The sequence below is a fragment of the Apis mellifera genome, linkage group LG9, assembly GCF_003254395.2.
Source record: "Apis mellifera strain DH4 linkage group LG9, Amel_HAv3.1, whole genome shotgun sequence".
Lineage (NCBI taxonomy): Eukaryota > Metazoa > Arthropoda > Insecta > Hymenoptera > Apidae > Apis > Apis mellifera.
The window spans coordinates 8,007,994-8,023,167 of record NC_037646.1 but is presented as its reverse complement, the minus strand read 5'-3'; the positions used below and the strand labels follow the sequence as shown (position 1 = coordinate 8,023,167).

General features: G+C 48.4%; 1 protein-coding gene across 1 annotated transcript in view; it reads right to left on the bottom strand.

Annotated features, from left to right (window-relative positions):
* The window catches only part of nAChRa1 (nicotinic acetylcholine receptor alpha1 subunit), a 116,518-nt gene extending 110,628 nt beyond the window's left edge, over positions 1 to 5,890 (bottom strand). Inside the window, exon 1 of the mRNA XM_026442626.1 lies at positions 5,255 to 5,890. The gene's annotated coding sequence lies outside the window, so the exon portion shown is untranslated. The remainder of the gene's footprint in view (positions 1 to 5,254) is intronic.
* Positions 5,891 to 15,174: the final 9,284 nt, after the last annotated feature.

The window sequence follows — 15,174 nt, the reverse complement described above, 5'->3', positions numbered from 1 at the left end:
CGCGTAAATTATACGATTTGCCTTATAAGATTTTCTTCGTGGAGTCAAAATCGAAAACGAAACAAAGGAGATCTAAAATTTTCACGACAGCCACGCCCAGTTTTGTTTTCGTTGCCGATTGCTACTTAAACTCGTTCCACGTTTCCTAATTCTAATCCTAACATTTCCATTCCCACGATGGAAAATTAGCAACGATAGTGGATAAAAATAAAAGAGAGAAAGAAAAAAATATAAATCTCGTCTCCGACAACAACCCTCGCGTGTCCATTTATCCCCGATATTCGCGAAACGAAGGGGAACGAACGTTAAAATAAATAAAATCTCGACCAATTTCCCACGAGCGTTTCTCGAAACCGGTCGACAAAAATCTCGGTGAGATACAAAAATCGATCCGCTCGCGGACGATAAAAACGAAGAACGGTAGTTAACGCAACGTTCTCGTTTTGAAGAAAGGAGGGAGGAAGGGGAGAGGGATGAGGAGAAAAAAAAATTAACGAGAGACACGCGCTCTCCTCCTCCTTTTCGCCTGGTCGGAAAATCCATATCCGGAGAGGCGCGTTCGCATTCGCATTCTATCACTCAATTTACGTTCGAGTAAGAAAATGGAGCGGTGCGGTGGGTGCGGTCCACTTGGTTACGTGGTGTAACACCGCCACTTCACAGTGACCGACCAACTCGGTCGCTTTAACCTGTGTACTCCCATCTCTATCCCACTCGCTCACTCTCTAGATTAAAAAAAAAAGAAGAAAAGCCGATAAAAGTGCGCCTCTCCGCTATTAATTATTGGCTGCCTCGTTTCCCTCTGATGAAATCGCGAGAACAGTTCGGTTCGAAGGACATATCGAAACGATTACGAGGTGGTACTCTCGTAATTTTGAGAAATTAAAACGCGAGAAATTAACGTGTTGTCGCGAAAGAAATTTTCAAAGAGGGGGAGAATTAACCCTTTATTGCATTCCGTTCCCAATTAGGGACTTCAATAAAAAATACGTGTTTCAATGTTTTAAAAAATAAGAATGCTATCTTTTTCAACTCATAAAAGTTCGTGCGATAGAGGGTTAAAAAGAACATTGAAAAGGGACTTTGTTAATTTCAATCGCGATATATATATTCATATTTAATCGCAATCTTTCATTCTATCGAATTTCTAATTCTCGAGAGAGAAGAAGGAAAAAATTTCTACTTGTATCGGGGAAAAATCAAAGTGAAAATTTTCACGGATTCTAACCTAAACTTTGCAATTCCTATAGAAATTCGAAAGATCTCGATCGGGCAATTGCGACGAATTAAAAGAGGGAAAGGAGAACGGAAGATTGTAGTCGTTACGGATTATGCGATAATACGCGTGCTCAGTTGGTGAAACAGAGAATCGGATCAAGAAGCAAACGATAAAAACTATGGCGTTACAGAGTATCCGAACAAACAGGATCATCGTAGAAAATTCGAGGCCGATTGAAAATCATCGTAAATTCGATACAGATTAGCCACGAATCTATTTTACTTTTTTCTCTCTCTCTCTCTCTCTTTTACACGCGCGTTACTGAGCTTAATTTTTATTCAACGATCATCCACGATATCCGCATTTCGATGCAGAAACGAAAGTCTCGACAAACACTTTCCTTTTCTTTTTCGAGAAATCACGAGAGAGGAAAAAGTTGTACGTATAATTTCAATGTTTCGCGAGAAAATAACCTCCAACTTCCGTTAAGATTTCGAACAAGAAGAAGAAGAAGAAATTCTCTTAATCTCGTGTGTACACGGTGAGAAATTAATATTCGCGCGATAAAAGGTGGAAAGTTTGAAGAATTAATTCGAGCATCGAGCTCCGCCTCGAAATACGGCTGGCATCTGATCAAACGAACGAACGAACGAACGAAAGAAAGGAAGGAAGAAAGAAAGTTTGACGAGGAAAGAACGTTGGCGAAACGTGACGAGCGAACGTGAAACCTCAACCACCGCAGAGGCAGACGTTAATTCGAATGTAAATTTCGTCCCTGCGCAGAGCCACGGCTGGGTTGGGATCATAAATTTGAATATCAATATATCCCGGCCGGTGAATCACGTTCGCGTCACGCCTAAGAGAAACGATTGACCGACGATGACAATCCTCCTCTCCTCTCCTCTCTCCCCTTAATGACGTTTCTTCTACCCTCCCTTTCTTTCTTCTCCCCCCTTTTTTTTTTAAACCCGTCCTCCCTCGCACACACGATGGAAAAAGTTTGCATTTTTATCGAGCAAAAATATCCACCTTTTTTTTTATAAATCGAAGAGATCGAAAGTCGAAATTAATTTTAAACAAGTAAAGTCTCGTCGTCGTGTAGAAAACGTGTATATATATACACAGAGCAACGGATAGAGATAGAGATAAAAATCTACAACCACGTTGCGGTAACGTTGTTAAAATAAAATTGAAACGCGATAAACGCACAAATATATATCTTTCGGGGATATACGATAATAATACCGACGCCTCTGAAAATTCCGATGTTTCATCGAAAATTGAACGAGAGGAAGGGGAGGAGAGACAGAGAGGGTCAGGAGTGGTTTAATCAAGGATTTCGCCGATAAAATGACAGGGATCGGGGCGGAAGTGGGTCCCGGCGTCAGCAGGTTTTCGACCATTCGGTATTCGGCATTTCCATCCGAGACGCGAGCTCGCTCGCCGCGCCACGGAAGTGGCGGCCTTTGTCCGGAAGCGTATCCGCGGTCGCGATGGAACCAAGTGCCTCCAAATCCCGTCCACAATCTTTTTCGTCCCTCTAAAAGAAAAAATAAAAAGATCTCGAGGGAAGATGTAGAGTTCAAACGATTCCATGAACCTTAAACGCACGTGATTCGTGGAATCCATGGAACGATACGAAGAAAGGGAGCGTGCAGAAAGGGAGGAGGGAAGGAAAGGGACGAGGATTGGATTTGTTTCACGAATACGATGAAATTCATAGGCAGACGTGTTGGGTGAAAGGTTGGAAGCATCGATTCCAACGGATTTGATGGACGTGCCGCGGATAAGGCAGAGAAATTTCGTGGAACAAGGGCGATGATGTTGATATCGGTTGATCGAGATGTGGCCTCGTGTTGTCTCTGTAAACGGGAAACGGGTTAAAGGGAAATTTGTTTGCGATGCGAATTAATGATTCGAATCGAAACTTGCGATATTAGATCCGAGAATGAATGAACGTTATCGATCGAACGAACGAGGGATAAACGAAACGATCGTGATTCCGTTGTCTTACTACATAATACACGTACGTACGAACGACGGGGATTAAAGCGACGAGGAGTTTATCGGAAGAGTTAGATTTAAAGCGTGAAATACGCGATCACGCGTATCAAGGCGTAAGTTGAAAAAATTTGGCGTTGGATTTACGATTTGCCACGACCGTGTGAAACGATGAAAACGGTAAAAAATAGAGATCGGGACGTGAATTCGCGTCACGCGAATACAGCGTAAATATCGTCGGCAAAAGCGAACGTAAATTTTAATCGTAATGGATTCGTACGTTCGAAAACTACACACGTATATATATCTGTGTGTGTATACACGTATATATATACATAAATATGTACACGGTCGTGTGAACTCGCCCGTCGTTTCCCGCCCGTGCAACGTTGCACGACGGGGGGGGAATAGATAATGGAACCGCAACGGAAAAGTGGAAACGATGATTTTTCACTTAAAATTTTCCACCGTGGTTCCATTTCGAAGCGCGAAAGTATCAATGAAATATCGAAGGGAAATGGTATATCGAGAGGGGGGGGGGGGGGAAAGGAAGTGAGAGAGAGAAGGGAGAACGGGTTGATAGGAGAAAAAGAGGAGGAGAGAGAGAGAGAGAGAGAGAGAGAAACTAAAGGACTACGCCCAAGACTTACCACGACACTCTTGAAAGCACTCCCACGTTTTCGCGCGATTCCATAGAAGCTTTCGGTTGGCTTTCCTAAAAGTTCGAGGGGAGGAGGAGGAGGAGAGGAGGATAGAAGCAATTTATTCGTCGACTCGAGCAAAGACGCGGTCCAAATAAGGGGAAAAAGGAGAGAAAAAAAAAAAACATTTCTACTTTGTATTTAACCAGGATTTTTAGGCGTCGATCGATTCGAATTTTCTCGAATTGATTTCCTTCTCGAATAGGGATTCGAGATTCCATTCGATCGATTATCGATACCGATATTTTTGTACACTTTTAGTTCACAGTCAGTCGAGTACAACTGCGAAAGATTAATTTAAAAAAACAATTAACGAAGCGACAGGGGACACGTTAGTTTAGCTTGCATGTCGATTTTAAATATTTCGCGGAAAAAAAAAAGAGAGAGAAGAAAAGAAAACGAACCTCGCTTTGATCCTGGTTCCCACAACGTTCGATTCCATTTTAAGATTCGCGTTGCAAAAGCGGGCGGATCTATACGTATACTTTGAAAAGGAGATCATCCTCGAACGAGGGGGTGAGAGAGAGAGAGAAGGGGAGAGAGAGAGAGGGAGAGAGGGAGGGAGAAGACAATTATTTGTCCGTGAAACGAGAAAGGTTACGTTTTAAAGTTTCACCTGATCGAAGCCGAGAGAGAAGAATTTAATTATACGCTCTTGTTTCACTCGCGAGGGTGGACACGTGACGATGACAACGCCCTTAAAATTATTCGCATCGACGGACTAATTAAATTAATTCACACGCGCAGCATCTCTCGCTCGTAGAATTGTCGCGAAATTTCCGGTGCGCAGACTGTCGCTTATTTACATAAATGAAATACCAATGGCGTTTTACTATTGTCGCGTTAGAAATAACGATGGCGCAGTTTCGCAGCGTCGCGTGTACGCGGGTTCAACGACACGATCGAAATGAGAGACGATCGCGCGTATACGTGCGTACCTACGTATACAATCCGTGTGTAATACGTATAATATAAACAGAGACGAGGAAATTTTCTTCTCACGAAATACGTAAACATAACACAGCTGGCGTGTTACGAATTCCAAGAATTTGGATACGTGGAACGCGTACGACTCACGATTGTATATATTTATGGATTAACACGGTACAATAATAGAAACGATAAGAAATTCGAAACACGGTTACGAATACATTAGGCATTTTACGAACTAAATAATTACGCAGAAATAACGCGCAATTAACAACGACGAAATAATAATGGCCATTGGATAAACGATTGGGCGGAGAAAAAGGGAAAAAGAAAAAAATAAAAAATAAGAGATAAGAAAAAGAAAGGAACAAAGCGGAGGAGAATAAAAGAATAATAGACTCACGTTGCTCTGCCGGCGGGTGGGCACATTGCCCGCGGGCGTCGATGAGGAGTAACGGTGAAGGACGAGCTACCGTATCCCGGGCTTGCTGTGTAGGGAGCACGAGGACTTGGTGCGCCGTGCCGATTTACCCGCAGCAGTCCCCAGTCCTCGTCGCGTGGACGTGGCGCACCCGCACATATCCCCCACGTACCCGACGTCGTGGCCGTAGCGGGTGCTGTCGCCGGTGCCGTGGCCGCCGCCGCCGCCGTCACTGTCGTCGTCGTCGTCGTAAGCTTGTCTCGCGCGTGAAACCGGACGCGTAACCGTCGCGGTCGCGGTCCTCGTCGCGGTCGTGCTCGTGGCCAATCACCGGGAGGACTGTCACCGAGACGCGCGCGAACACCGGCCCCCGTATCTAGCCGAGAGTCGACCGCAGTGCGGGTACGCGGCTATCGAAACGAGGAAACCGGCGGCCGGCCGCCACGTCGCGACCAGGTAGGATCGGTAGGGTGGGTAGGGACGGCGCACCAACGCGCCAACGACACCCACCGGAGAACAGGGCCACGCACCACTACCGATGTGTACCGATAGATACGAGGACAGACGATAGCCCCGAGAAGAGATCCGGACGGCACAACAACAACAACAACAACAATAACAACAACACCTCCACCACCACCACCACCACCACCACCACGACAACCACCACCACCACCACCACTGGTACCAACGAGTAAACAAAACACCGTACGACACGCGTTACCTACGCGCTACCAGGCCTTCGATGACCCGAGACCGTGCGAGCCGGCTACTGCGACACCCTTGTCCATCACGGCTAACGACAGCGTGGCCATACGAGACAGAATCATCGCGATCATCATCATCATCGTCAACGTCGTCGTCGTCATCGTCGTCGTCGTCTTTGTCGTCGTTGTCGTCATCGTCGTCGTCGTCGTCGTCGTCATCATAGTTACGATCGACGTGCCGTTAAACGCGAACCTTGCTTTCCCGAACATTTGCCTCGGCATCTTTCTCGAACTCGAATTTTTCCTCTGCGATGCTGCCGCTACTACTACTACTACTGGTGCCGCGTTCCTCGTCGCAGTCGTTCTCGTCGCAGTCGTCGTCGTCCTCGTCGTCGTCGTCGTCGTCGTCCTCCTGGTCGCAGTGGTCAACGGGATATCGTTCCTCGCCGAGAACGTCGTTCCGATCACGCTCGTGCCGTTCGCTCGTAACCTGTTCGTTCTTTTAGAGGACGACGCGTTCGTCATGGTTCTCCGGCAGAAATCCGACAGCGCGATCCAACTTGCCATAACCGGCGGGATCTAGCGGCTCCTGCCAGCCGCCAGCTCGACGACTGCGGACTTCTGCCTCCTCCTTCTCCTCCTCTTCCTCCTCCTCCTCCTCCTCCGCCTCCTCCTCTCCCTCCTCTTCCACCTCCTCCTCCTCCTCCCCCGTCCCCTCCTCTCCCTCCGCCTCCTCCTCTTCCTCCTCCGGCTCCTCCGCCTCCTCCGCCTCCTCCGCCTCCTCCTCCTCCTGCTCCTTCTCGTATCCCTTCGACGCGAACTTCCACCTTGCGATCCGATGCGACAACCACGACGATCTCGATTCGAGGAGCGAGCGGTGGTGGTTCGCCGATCGCTACGACACCCTTCCTCGTTTTCCTCCTCCTCCTCTTTCTCTCCGACCAACTTTCTATCCCCCGCGGACTCGGATCATTCGCTGGCGATGATGCGGCACGCACGGCAGCCCGCATAAGCGGCGGCCGCCTCTTCCACGAGGCTGACGACGATCATTCACCGCTCGGAGCACCCACCGCTACACCACTACTACCACCACCACCACCACCACCACCACCGCTACCATCACTCGCCATCGGCCACCGCCACCCTCGAGCCACGCTCACCTCCTACCGAGGACTTTCGTCGTCTCCTCACGACACACCTTTCTCTTCCTCCTTCCTCCTCTCCCTCTCTTCCACCTTTTCTGTCCTCTTCCCCGCGATACGGTACGCGTACATACGTGTGCACCACCGTTCAACCGATCAAACGGAAGGCTGCTATTCCAGCCGTGTCCACCGTTTCGACCGACTTCGCCCAACACCCTTTCGATTCTCTCATGATGATTCCGAGCGTGGTTTCAACGGCTTGCCTCTCGTTCGTCCAAGATCTCACCACCACCACCACCACCACGGCCACCACCACCACCGCCACTACCACTACTACCACCACCACCACCACCACCACCACCACCACTACCGTACCACGCCACCGTATTCTCTCGGTCTACGCACCACCACCGACGACGACAGCAGAGCAGAAGCGGCAGCTAGCTCTCATCCACCGAAAATCCTCATCAGCGTCTCCTCCTCCTGAGGCTGCTGCCTCTCCGTTCCTTCCGTCTCCTGGAACGGAAGCGAATGCTGCCAGCTGCGTTCCCGATACCGATGCTCCCGTCACTACGTACCTACGTACGTACGTGAGCGAGTGAGTGAGTGCGTGCGTGCGTGCGTGCGTGGGTGCGCGCGTCTGTGTATGCGTGCTCTCTCTATCCCGTTCTCGCGTGCGTGGTTACGCGCGTGTACGTGGTTTAGGCGCGTGTCGATCGGAGAGTGTCACCAGAGTCGATCTCTCATCTTCTTCTCACTCACGCTCGCTCCAGCGGTGCGCGCGTTCTCTCCGCTGCTGCCACTGCTGCTGCTGCTGCTGCTGCTGCTGCGGGTCCTGCACCAGGGAATCGTGTCGGTGCAGCAGGCACTCCCAGGACGTGTCTCTCTCTCTCTGCCAATGTTCCGACCGAGCAACCCACCTTAGCACTGACGCTCTGCCCGTTCCGAGGGTGGAGAGAGAGGAGGAGGAGGAGGAGGAGGTGTGGCGGGACGGGGGGGATGTTGTGGCGAGCCGTGTACCTCTCCCTCTCGCTCGCGCTCGTTCGCGCATTCGCCCTCTTCGTCCCTTCCTCTGCCCCCCTACGGCGCGCCTCCTCGCCGCTTCTTCTCTTTCGCTCGTTCGCCGCCTCGCTCCGTTATACTCTCGCCGCTTAGAATCTCTCTCCGGTTAGAGCCCCGCCGCACAAGCCACCCTGCGCCCCGGGAGCCAATACCAACCCATGTGGAAGCCCCGACGCGAGACGCTGCCGATCACTCGCGAACTCGCCCGAACGTGCCCGACCGTCGCCGCCACCCCTGCGCGCAACCACCGCCGCCGCCGCCGCTGCTACCGTCCTGCTCTCGCGCGATCGTGTACAACGACCGTGATCCCCCACCAGCCAGGTGCCGCCCCTGAAACCTCGCGAACCCCGCAAAACGCGACGACGAAGACGACGACGCGCTGCCATGTGGCAGCACCGACAGGACGGACCGGTCCCCGAACCGTGCCGAACCTAGCCGAGCTCGAACCACCACGCGACACCATGTGGAAATCTCGAGGAGGCGTCCTACGCGCGTCCTACCCACACCCTTTTCCTTTCCGTTTTTTCCTCCCCCCTGTACATCTTTTATATTCCTCCTCCAACGAGGAAGCGATATTCGTAACGGGATCCAGGATCTTTCGTCGATACCTTTCTCGAGACGAAACTCGTCTACGGCGAGAGAATGATCATCGAGGAGGAGAGGATAAGGGGGAAGCATCGTTTATCTTGTTTATCCCGTTTAGGTGATTCGGGGTAAAGGGTTGCGCGATTTTCTCTCGAGAGAATTTCCCCGAGGATAGGTACACCTGAAGCACGGCACTGTGCACGACCCTTGCCGAGCATCGACGAACCGCCCTCTCTCTCTCTCTCTTTCTCTCTCCCGCCCCCATCTACTACTCCGTTGCTTTCCGTTCCACTTGTATGTGTTCAGCATCTCGCCTACCCTCTGTCCTTCCTCGTTGCTGTTCTCTCCACGAGGTATCCCAGTCGATACTGACACTGGCGGTGCGAGGTCGACTCGTCAGAGGGTGCTGAACGGAGTGCAGAGGCGGCAAAGGGGTGGTTACGAAAAAGAAAAATGGAAAAAAAGGGAGAAGGAGAGAGAGAGAGTGCCTCGCGTTACGTCTCTCCTCTCTTCTTCTTCTTCTTCTTCTTCTCCTCTTCCTCAAAGGTTTTTCTCTGCCCTTCCCTCCCTCCTCCCTTCAAATTGTACAATAGAAACGAAGCCTTACCCGATGCGGACATAGCCCCCGCAGCCTCTGTCTCTCCTCCTCTCGTACTTTCGCCTCGTTTCTCGCGCCTCTGTAACCCTTTTCTCTCTCGAAATTGTTACGTTTAATGAAACGGCGAGCGAGATTTTTACAGCCAAAGGGCAAAAGACGTTAATGGGTCAGCTGTACGGGCGGATATCGTTATCGACGAACGCGTAATCCTCCCCGTGGAAAAGAAAAAGAAGGATATCGATACGATTAAAATCTTTTCCTCCGATCGCGGTTGACGTTACATCGAAGGGCGAAGGTTCAACTTTCACGGTCGTTGAACCGTAATTCTTTCAATCTTTACGCCCCCTTTCTATCCTCTTGTTCATCCCCTTCGAAATTCCATTTTGGAACAGAGTGGAATAATAGCACGGATATAATGAAACGATACTCGAGAGTGATTCGTTCCGATTAGCAGCTCGATCAAAGGCTCGAGATCTCGCCTCTTGGAATTAAAACGCAGAGAGAGAGAGAGAGAAAGGAACGTCTTATTGAATTATTAAGAGCGCGAGAGGAAAGTGTGCATTAATGCCGCGAAAGTGGCGAGCGAAAACGATACGGATCGGAAACCGTACCCGTTGTAACTTGTTGAGCGAGCGACCAGAACACGTCTGGATATTGACTGAGATTCGTTTGAGCGAGGACTCTGGAGATCTCCTTTCCACTCGCTACTCGCTCGCTCCAAGAATAAAGCTCCAACATTTCCACCCGCCTCCTCCTTTCCCGAATCCTTACTACGCCTTCCCTCATGTATACGTACACCATACACACACGAGAGAATTTCAAAGGAAAGATATTTCTCGAATCGAGATCGAGCGTAATAAAAGAAGAAACACGCGCAAAAGAGAGGGGAGCGCGGCGATCCATAAACCGAATTTCCAACGCGAAATATTCCAACGCGATCGCGAGCCGTTAATCGGGGAGAGAAACGGGTCGAAAATATGTGACAAACGCGTGCACGTAAATGCAACCAGGTACGCGAGACGACCTCAGATATGCGGTGGTCCGTTGTTGTATCCCCGGCCCGGGATACATAGGTATGTGCAAGGTATTTCCGAGGGCCTCCGATCTACAAGGATTCTCCAAAATAAACGGGTATGCGTGAAGTTCTTGTTTCAGGGGATGGGGAGGAGGAGGAGGAGGAGGGGGGAAGGGGCGCAGACGCCGGAATTCCTCGGGGGGTTGCCACTGTTCTGCACAGCCTTTGGACAACGCGAACACGCCCTACTCGGAGGCCGGATGGAGAGAGGCTAGGGCCACTAACGAAAATTCGACGGAATTCGAAACTGTTCGCGCATCCGATACCTATATATCCCGCGAGAAACGAACGCGGTTGTGCATCGAGAAGGGAATCGACGAAACGAATATATATATATGTGTGTATACGTGTATACGTATACGATGCGCACAACACGGAGTTATCAATAATTCATGGGAGCCATGATCGGTGACCGGCTGGCATTTATGGTACACGGTACGTAAATTGATTCGTTATTGCTTCAAGGCGCGAGAGGATAATCCAAACGATCTCGTTTCCAGTTGCAGAAATTCCTCGCACAGAATCGGAGGATTTCCGCGACTCGGATTCGATGCTTTCTCCGGTCAAAATTGGAACGCAGAAATTCAATTTTCCCTCCCGATGATTACGACGATAAATATGTTAAAAATAACACGATCGTGTGCGACCGACTCATGGGGTGAACGTGCCCGAACGTGACGCGTTCGAATTTAGGTATTAATTGCATCTCCAAAGATAACTCGGAGATTCTATAAGTATTCGCGTCAATCTTGATTTCGCAACAACCGATCACTCCCCCTCTATCCGTGCAATTCGAGCAGGAATGAAAAAGAAAATGGACGAACGAAATCAAAAAGTAAACCGAGTGGAAAGTGTAATAAGATGGGAGGGGAATATATCGCGGAAACGTGTGGGAAAAAAAAAAGAGCATTAAGATCCTCGAGATACGCGTTGCAACGGTGTGCAATGCCTGGCGAAAATTGAAACGGTAGTTGTATGGTGCTCGCCACGTGCCGGTTACCGGACGTATTTCCCAAAGGTGTTCTCAATCTTGGAAGACGGATAAGCTGCCTTCGAATATCGACATCTCGAAAGATTCGCTCACGCATTCGATGCCTACTTCGACCTACTCGAAGAAAGCGTTCGAACGTCGGCCGACACGAAGTTGAAACGAGAGGAGATTAAAATTATCTCTTCTCACGGTTGAAATTATAGGGGGAGGCCGGTGCTATTTATTTCGTTAACGGGCCTCGATAATAATTAAGGGACGGCAAACAGTTGCGAGTGGCAGGATGGCGAGTTACGATAACACGGTCGCTACTAAATTTAGGCGAAACTTGTGTGCGGATTAAAGAACGGAAACAATGTGACGGTAATATAGAATACGCGCACGGTATATGCACAAGCGTGGCCCACTTACACAAATAAATTCCTTTTGAATATTGATTCCTCATTGCGGTTGTTGCGGTTCTTGTACCACCGCTGGTAGATAATAGAACCGTGACTGTTTTCGAATTTGCCTCCCAGCATCGGGGGAGACGTATTTGCAACCACTAACGAGCGCACAAACACGCGCCCCTCTACACACACGCTCTCTCTCTCTGTCCCTCTCTCTCCCTATACATCTCGCGCAATTTGTAACGTATATATATATATAAGTTTATAACAAATTCACCAATTCGGATAATCGTGTTCATCCGGAACGCGAGCGTTAATTCTCGACGCAACGAATAATAACAGGTATTTAGAATTAATTAAAAGCCGACTATCGTATTATCGTATTCGCGCCAAGCTTAGGTTTTCGGTGAATTTCTATTCGACGAGAATTCCACCGATGAATCGGATCCACAACCATGCGTGTCACAACCAACTCCCTCCCCCTTTGTCCATAATTATTCCATGGATACGGTTAAGGAAGAGGTTATTATCCGAGGAAAAAGGGGACGGGCGTGGAAGAATTATTCCAGTTCGGGGAATAAATTTGTTATTCCGCGATACACATTCCAACGCAGCGGTTCGTGATTTAAAAAGCGGCTGCTCGAGCGCCCCGTTTCCACGGTTGCGCGACATTATTCGCGACTGCGAATCTCTCTCCCTCTTTTCCTACTTTATAATGACGTTTCTCCTCTCTCTCTTTCTTTTTTTCTTTTAATCTTATCTCCTTTGTCCGAGATGTTCTCGCAGGATCTCGAAGAACAGTGTTGCTTTAACGCGAGCGAAGAGATCGAAACTCTTGCGAGCGAATGACGCGATTAAAGAGGGAGGAGGAGAAGAGATCGAATGGAGCGACGTGTGTCGCACGGGCGAGGGAGGGATGAAAACGGAAAGCCACGAAATTGGAAGGAAGAACTGTTCTCGATCAACCGAGAGATATCGCTCGTCTGCCACTCTATAACGTTGCCAGATACATATCCGGTTACGCACATGTATTCGTACACCCTCGAAAAATACTATACATTCCTCTTACGTGGAAGACATGAATCGGCCTCGCATCAAATCAAGCAACGAATTGTCATTCGTGACAATTTATTATCTTTAAAATAATGAAAAATTGGAAATCGGACGATTTCTGCACGATTTTTCAACTTCGAACAGCTGCGAAATTGGAAGAAATACGCAGGTTTTCCTTTTTTTTTTTTTTACAAAGTTTCTTCAACATTCGTATTCCCAGTCGCGTCGTTCGTGGAAATAATACGAGTCCGGACGTTTATGGAAATTTATGCCACTTCTTTTTTTTTTTTTCCCTCTCTCCCAGAAGCCAGAAGGAATATTTATCTGTACTCCAAGTCGCTACTCCAGATACGTGTCGCGAGGCGATGGACGAGTAATTTCGAGTTCACTTAATCTTTATTCTTACGATACACGAGTGTGTGTGTAAATATATACACGTGCCAACAGGTCAAGCGTTAATTATTGACGGATAATCCTACAGGGACAGGGTAAATAGAACGGATTAAAAGTCAGGTAGTCGGTCAAAGAGGATAATCTTTTTTGCAAATAGCCGGAATTAAAACCCGCCCTCCTCCGCGAGCACGATCGTTATTAACCCCTGAAATCTGTGCTCCGCTGCCGATACCACCGGCCACTTCCCTCTCTGACAATCTCCGGGGAAAGGAGAATTCCGAGGAGAATTCCACCCGGTGAACGAACAACGCGGATTTCAACGATGCCGGGGGAAACCTCTGGCGTTGCCTCGAAATTGCGAGAACAAATGTCGTTTTCTTGAACAATGCGGCTAACAATTTCAACCGACGGAGAAGAGAATAAAGGAAGAATGAAGGAGAGAAAGAGAGAAGGAGAGAGTAGAAACAGCTGGTTCGAACTAGGTATGGAGGATCGCGAAGCGTGAAACGTGATTCGTGCGATCCGAATATTTCGAAAGGGAGCGCTATGATTTACGGACAATGCTCGTTGGACTTTTACGATCGATGGAAAACCCCATCCATTCTTATTCGAGAGAAGAAACAAGCTCGATTAGGTGCACGAGTTTTAGACTTAAAACGTTTCTCTCGTATAAAATAGGATAAAGGATGGAAAATTGCTCGATGACATCACATTAATTAATGCAACCGATTTCGAAATCCTTGCGCCAGCTATTACACTTTCCACGGATTCGCGTTATGCATATTGCCCCTCCCACTCACGCCCCGTCCTCGTTGTTCTCTTCTCCCTCGTCTTTCTCGACGCGGAGAAAAATCCCCTACGAAGAGAGTAATTGAAAGCGCGAAAGGAAAAATGAAACGGGCGATGATGATATATCTTATTCGAGGAATCTCCGAGTGAAATTGCGTATGCACGTGCGATATCGTACGTTATATCCGCGGTATACATATTTTTAAAAAGAAGGGAAAGAGAGAGAGGGAGAGATTGAATTTTACTCGAGACAACACAAGCCAAGACGTTCTTATCCCATTCCGGTAAAACGGTTCTGTAAGAAAGCGCGATGCATAAAAAAATACTTTGCAAGCACGAACAAGCTGCTTTTAACCAAATGCGTAATAATGTTTCACGAGTTCCATACTTCTTCTAACCTTAACCCTATCCAACTCCTTCCAGCTTCTTCTCAAAGTCGAGTCGAAATAAATAATTTACGGATACGTTTATCGATGTGAAATAACGAATGATGAAATATCGAATACAATTCTACCTGATCGGCCACAAATACGAATATTTCCCGCGTGACGAAAAATACAACGCCATATATCTCCCTTTCTTGTGTCGATAGGTAAATAGAATCCTCCAAGCATTCGAAGCTTAGAAGAAGCTGATGGAAAAAAGGCAGCAATCGTTTCAATGCGTGCATAATCTTCTAATCATCGCAATGTTAAGTGCTTGCACGACGAGATCGCGCACGATTGCGCAACATTACGTTTCTGTGAGAGAAAAAGAAAAAGAGAGAGAGACTGGTCACACTTCCCCCTTCGTCAGTTTGGAAAGAAGGAGGAAAAACAGTCGTGGGATGGGGTGGCGCGTAGAGGCAAAAAGAGAACGACTTTGCAAGGATAAAAGGTTGCAGAGGAGAGAGTATAACCGTATAATAATGGGTCGTGTTCTCGTCCGGCCGAGAAAAATGATATCGGTGATGGGAAGTGGCCTTCTTCTACCTTAACGAACACACCACCGTATTTCTCGGCTTGACTCACGCGAGTTGAAATGTAAACTCGCCTCTCTGCTTCCTTCTCTCCCCTAAAAATAAAAGGGTTTTGATGTAACGCGTATTTACCGACGCGCTTCACTCTGCAGGTTCAAGATAT